At 40.8% G+C, this 6337-nt stretch overlaps 1 protein-coding gene across 1 annotated transcript in view; it reads right to left on the bottom strand.

Moving 5' to 3' along the window:
* Positions 1-3433: 3433 nt before the first annotated feature.
* The window catches only part of LOC147701696 (CD82 antigen-like), a 208604-nt gene continuing 205700 nt past the window's right edge, over positions 3434-6337 (bottom strand). Inside the window, exon 10 of the mRNA XM_086930329.1 lies at positions 3434-6313. The gene's annotated coding sequence lies outside the window, so the exon portion shown is untranslated. The remainder of the gene's footprint in view (positions 6314-6337) is intronic.

Below are 6337 nucleotides of genomic sequence, written 5' to 3'. Positions count from 1 at the left end.
ACAAGAGGTGGCAAACACAAAGGGGGAAATGACCAAAAGGGGGCAGAGTAGACCCCCCCCTGACCCCCTAGGTTTGATGTGGGGGCCATAAAAGGGCAATTGTTTTTTCGATTTGCGCGGGGGGAGCGCCCGTTACGCGCACCGGGGAGCGCACCGGGGAGCGTACCATGGCGGAAAAAAAATGACAGATTTTTTTTTAAAGTAGCATTTTTTTAAAAATAACTGTTTTTTAAATTCTTTTTGTTGTTTTATATTTTTTTATTGTTTTTTGGAACATTTTGTACTTTTTTTGGCTTTTTTGAACAAGTTTATATTTTTTTGTTATTTTTATGGGGACAAAAAAAAAACAGGGAATTGTAAACGGCTCAACTGGAGCAAAAAAAACCAGGAAAAAATTAAGGTTTTTTGTGGCACACGTGGTTGTCACCAGCACGGTTGATGAGCTTAATGCTTTGCTCACAATACGTAATTGTTTTCCCACAAAATATACATACGATTTTGTATTGTCCAAACTTGGGTTGTATGTTTGGGACCATCTCCCTTGCCTCTAGACCCGATGGAGTGGGTTGCTTACTTTGGGAGGTGCTGGGAGAAGATTGGGGAGGGTTCCTGGCCATTTCTCGGACCTCTGCCCTAGCATAGTTGTTAGGGTGCCGGCGTTGCATGTGGCGAATCATGGTGTTGTTGCCAAAAGAGTACTTTTTGGTAGGGTTCCCCATTGAAAGTACAGTGCCACAGATTAAACAAGTAACCTTTGGCGCATTTACTTTCTTGAGGTCCTTTGGGATTGAAAAAAACTCCCAGGCTATGTGCTCCTTTGGCTTATAGGTGGGAGTATCTTCTTGCAGGAACGTCCTCCTCTCCTCCTCCTCTTCCTCCTCCTCCTCCTCCTCCTCCTCCTCTTCATCTCCACCACTGTGGTGTTGTGGTGGTCCTTGTGGTGGTGGTGGTGGTGGTGGCTGAGATGCTCCTGCTGCTGCTGCTACTGTAGCCATTTTTCAGTCAAATAGGTACAGATAGGTCTTTCAACAGGTCTTCTTCACTCAAAGTACAAAGTGAGAATGAGGAAAATAGGTGGGGGCTTTCATCATTTGGAAAATAAAACTGTCCTGAACCAATGAAAAGTGTTATTTTCAGGTCACATGACTCGGGCTTTCATCATTTGGAAACCAAAACTGTTCAGAACCAATGAAAAGTGTTATTTTCAGGTCACATGACCCGACGCGTTTACGCTACGCGACCCGGGGCGCACCCCGGGGTGCGCCCCGGTGCGCTTACGTAGCGCGTTCATATGCGCGTGGGTGCTTCCGGGTGCGCTTACGCCGTGCGTATCACGCGGACGCGGCTACGCGATACGTCACAATGATGTTTTAATACGAGGCAATAGCGCTAACGGGACGCTCACCGGTACGCGCACCGGGGCGCCTCAAAAGACTGCACTTTCCGGTGCGCTCACCGGTACACGCACCGGGAGCGCACCAGGGCAACACAATAAAAAATAAAAAAAACATGAAAAATATACATAAAAAAATAGTATTATATAAATATACAATATAGGATTCATTATAAAAAATATTACATTTCATAGCTATATACATTTGCTATTAAAAAAACTTTTGAAATTCACTGAAAGAAACATAGGTTTCAGGCCCTATATATTGTTAGGAATTAGCATTTAAAAAACCTATGAAGTTCACTGAAAAAACCATAGGTTTCACACCAGTTATAGTTGGGAATTAGCATTTAAAAAACCTATGAAATTCACTGAAAAAACCATAGGTTTCACACCAGTTATAGTTAGCTGGAAATTTTACTGACATAAAACCATTGAAATTCCTACGTTATAGTTAGTTGGACTCACTATAACAAGCGCGCCTGCAATGCACTGCTGATGCCGTCACATAGTACATCACTCATGACATGGTCAGTGACATTACTCATGACATCACTGATGACACCATCCGTGTGACAGAGTAACAGACCTCCTTTCAGTGTAATGTAACCCTTGAAACACATATTAAAAAATAGTAACTAACATTTTCAATATCCCCCCACGCCCCAATGGATGCACCACGCCAAGAATATATAGATATATACATATATTTAAATTTCACCATCATATCGAGGCAAAACTATGCAAATCTTAAGAGTCTAAAAGAGAGTCTGGTGGTAACATTAAAGCATTAACGCAAAGGAGCTTCAGAGGGAAAAATTATAGCCAGATCACCCTCCACCCGTAAATCACTTAAACAAACAAACGGATCTGGCTATGCTGGGCAACATCCACTTTTTTACATAGGGCTGGTGTTGGGAGGTGTCCACCTCTGCCCAACAGTTGGTATAAACAAATTCACAATCTAATCTAGTCCTAATTACCCAATATCTCAATTTTACTTAAATGCAAAATGCGATGCAGCATGTGCAATGAAATTCCTTTTATTATTTAATTGTTTACTTACCTCCGTTCATCCATATTCCGGTGTTTACTGCCTCCCACCCTGCCCCTCCCCCGCCCTGCCTCACGGAATTCCCTCCACTGGTTGCTACTGATAGCCAGATAATTTTGTTGTTTAGGGAACAGTAAAGGCTCAATATTAAGGGATATACAACTCACACATTACTCTAAATTAGGTCCAATATGCTTCTCTTTGGTTAGGCTTTTGGTGGCAAGTAACATCTTGTAGCCTGACTAGGATTGTATCCAATCAGGCAGACTCAAATCTTTCAACAGGGGTTTAGCTACAGCTAGGGAGAGCTTTTTCCTCTTCCTCAAGCTACAATATGCAGGTGGGGTGGGCACAGCAGCTGTCGTGCTCAGAGTCCCACAGCTCCACTAATAAGTCCGGGTCAGGTGTTTTCAAGCCCAGAACTATTGTGTCTGAAATTTGCAGGTCTGATTATGTTGGCCTACAGACACCAGGAGCCTTGGAGTTGCCCTGAGCAGTATCGCCCAATCTACTCCGAACAACTGATAATAAAGCTTCAAAAGCAGTGCTTAATTTGAGCTGGTGCTTGCAGGTGAGGATCACCAACACTTATTTTTGAGACTGCACTTATTTTTCCTCAATAGACTTTGATCCTGGCAAGAGAGAGAAAAACCCAAAAGGGGAAAGACAGAGGAAGAGAAATATGGAAAACTATGACAAATGGAGAAAACAGGGAAGAAAAAAAACCTGCAAGAGTGGAATAAAGAGACAGGAAGTGTCTTGTGGTGATTTACAGAGACCGCTATGGTATTCAGTAACCTGCGCCAGCCGCAGGGTTCTGAGCAAACCTTTGGGCCCATACACTTATTCTTTTACAAATTGAGCACTGCTAAGGAAAGCAATGTTTTTTCATAAACAATGTATACACCTCTGGACAAACATCACCCTGTACCATCCCACCATCTTGATCTTCTCAAATTAAAAAAGGTAAAAAGACTTGGACAGCCAGGCTCCAGTATTATTTATTCTATTTTATTATTTTTGTCATCACATCACATGCAAAACATTTTAAAAGCATTTGTAGAAACGTATTAAAAAAAGTCTTTTTATTTTACTCCCTTCATCCCCCTTATAATCCCTCAACGTCCCACTCACAAACACCTCAAAGGTATAGTTTTGAATGGTACTGGAGAGATGGCTCAATGGGCCAGTGCACCCATTGCAACAATCCAAGTGCAACATCCAAATTATAAGTTGGAATGTTGATTTCGGGGAGGGCAACAACACCTGTTATTACAGCGCATTCATACAACAGTAGGGTTTATTTACATTTTCTGTGCAGCTCAATATAACAAAGTCCATCCCAAAGTGCTTCACAGTTATGTCTATAATAATGGCATGTCTTCCACATATCACAATTCTCAGTATTCTTAATCCTATTTATAATTAAATCATACCTCCACTATCTCACTGGGCCATGACCTGGTCTCTACAAAAACGATTCAATCCGCATGGAACTCTAAGGAATGATCTATTGAAGAATAGAACATATGAAACTATTGAGCAGTAGACTTTTAAAAACATTTTATAGAGTACACTGAGCTTCTCTAGAGAACAAACACACATGCTCAACAGAGTTCCTTCTGAAGAAGCCTTCTAAACAAGGTGTAGACCTGGGCACTTTATCAATAGCATAATGATAGTAGATGTGTAAAAACTCAGAAATGGTCCACAGAAGGAGACATTCAAGCACAGAAGTCCTCAGGAAATTAGGCATGGACCCATGTGTCTACTTGGCAATGTACAATTTTGCCATTTGGAGAAAATTGCCCTTGGGGAACTACTGTCACTTGATGAATTTGAACCGGTTTCTCGTTCACTGTATTGCAAAGCCGACAGGCTCAGCTCTTCGAATGAAGAACGGACCAACCACTGACCCTAAAAGTGAATGCTGTTATTGTTAATCAGCACTTGTATAACACACACAGGACAACTCAGGGGAGGGTCCAATAAAGAAAGACCACAACTGGCAAGAGATTTGCCACATGTCCTGATCTGACCAGCACACTATCTGTGACCTGATGGAACAATGCCATTACAAAGAGAAACAATACAAAGAAATACCACAATTGAGAATATCCCACAACCAATCCCGCTACAAAACAAAATTACTTTGCTTGCTGCAATAAAATGGTTACAATGAATTTCTCTGAAATGACAATAGTTTAAACAACCCTAACTCAAACTCACTTTCAGAGTCTCAAACACTAACTTTATTTGCAACTCTGCCTTACTTGCTACCCTCTAATTAACTCTAAACTGACACTAAAACTAACTCTAACTCGCACCCTCATGCTCACCCTAACAGTAACTCTAACATTTACACTGAAACTAGCCCTAACTCTCGCCCTCTCGCCCTCACGCTAACTCTAAACTTACACAAACACTGTAACTAGCTCTAACTCTCACCCCATTCTACCACAGATTTTAATTTTACACTAACACTGAATCTAACCTCAACAATTATTACTAACCCTTACTTTAGCATGAGACCTCACACTAACACTAACTCTACTCTAAAGCTGAAACTAACCTTAACTCTATCCAAACTACTTTTTTTTAACAGTTTGAGTATCGAAAAAGTATTGCAGGACTTTTTTTTATTGTGGTCATCTAAAATGGATTGTTCCAAAGTTTCTCTGTTGTAATTTCACTGTTGAATTTTTCTCTGTAAAATTTTTCTGTTGCAAAAAAATGCACTAGTGAAATATTGTATACAGTCTCTCTGGTAAGGAAATAAGAATAGTACCCTGGTTTGTCAATGTGTAAGGTGGAAACTTTTCATGTTGGTGATATATACTTAAAAACAAATTCAGTATTACCACGGGGAAAGAATGTCTCCACGCTTTGAATCACCAAGAAAAGTTGGAGTCACTCTGAAGACAAAATGGCAGGTATATGGGCGTTTTGGGTTAGAAGCTCTTTCTGATTGGCTGAGATGACATCAGTTGATTTAATAACAACATATATAGCCTGTATCTCCAAAATGCAAATACCCCACGATTCTCCAAAATTCATGTTTGGGTGGTTCAGAACCACTAGTTGCTTCAAGTAGATGCATGCTTCTTGAGTGATAGGAATGCTAAGGGTCGCTGCAATTCAATGGAAAACGAAGAGTGTCACACGCTAGTGTCACGCGTGTCATATTAGAAGTTCATCCAGAATCCTTTGTATGTCAAACAGAGAATCCAGATTGTCATGCATGTTAATGGGAAATCTACAGTTCTCTGCATTGGGTTTTTGAAAACTAGAGCACCATACAGGTCAACAGGAAGTTTACAATTCCAAGTATGTAAATAGGAAATCTTGACTACCACGCATGGAATGGAAGCCTTGAGGAGCACACATGTCAAGTTAACTCTAGAATTTTATCCACGTCTCTGGGAAGTCTTGCGTATGCTGCACATCATTAGAAAGTCTTAGTAGCATGCATGCCTAGAAGGAAGTCTAGAATATCGTGAATGTGAAAATAATTTCCAGAATGTGTGCAAGGCAATGGGAAGTCTAGAGTACCATGTATCTATAAAAGATGTCTGTGACCACAAATGTGGCAAGTGAACGTGCAAGCATTTTCATATCTTGGTTTCCCTCCTCACGATTTCAAAAAGCAGAGATGGATTCACTCCACAGTCTTTATGAGTCAAAAAAGATAAGGATCCTCTGTCATTCCTTTATACCTGCTGATCGCAGCTGCTATAACACTACTGGGTATATTCATCAAGAAAACATATTAAAAATAATTCACAATTACAAATTAAGGGTCACACAACTCCAGAATCCTTCAGCGAGGATCTAGTAGCAGAAGCCAAGCAAGGTGAGCAGAACAGCTACACAGCAGATTAAACAGGGAT

This window comes from Lissotriton vulgaris, chromosome 7 (assembly GCF_964263255.1).
Source record: "Lissotriton vulgaris chromosome 7, aLisVul1.2, whole genome shotgun sequence".
In the NCBI taxonomy this organism is placed as follows: Eukaryota; Metazoa; Chordata; class Amphibia; order Caudata; family Salamandridae; genus Lissotriton; species Lissotriton vulgaris.
Note: the sequence above shows the minus strand (reverse complement) of the source record. Positions and strands in the feature narration are given on the sequence as shown.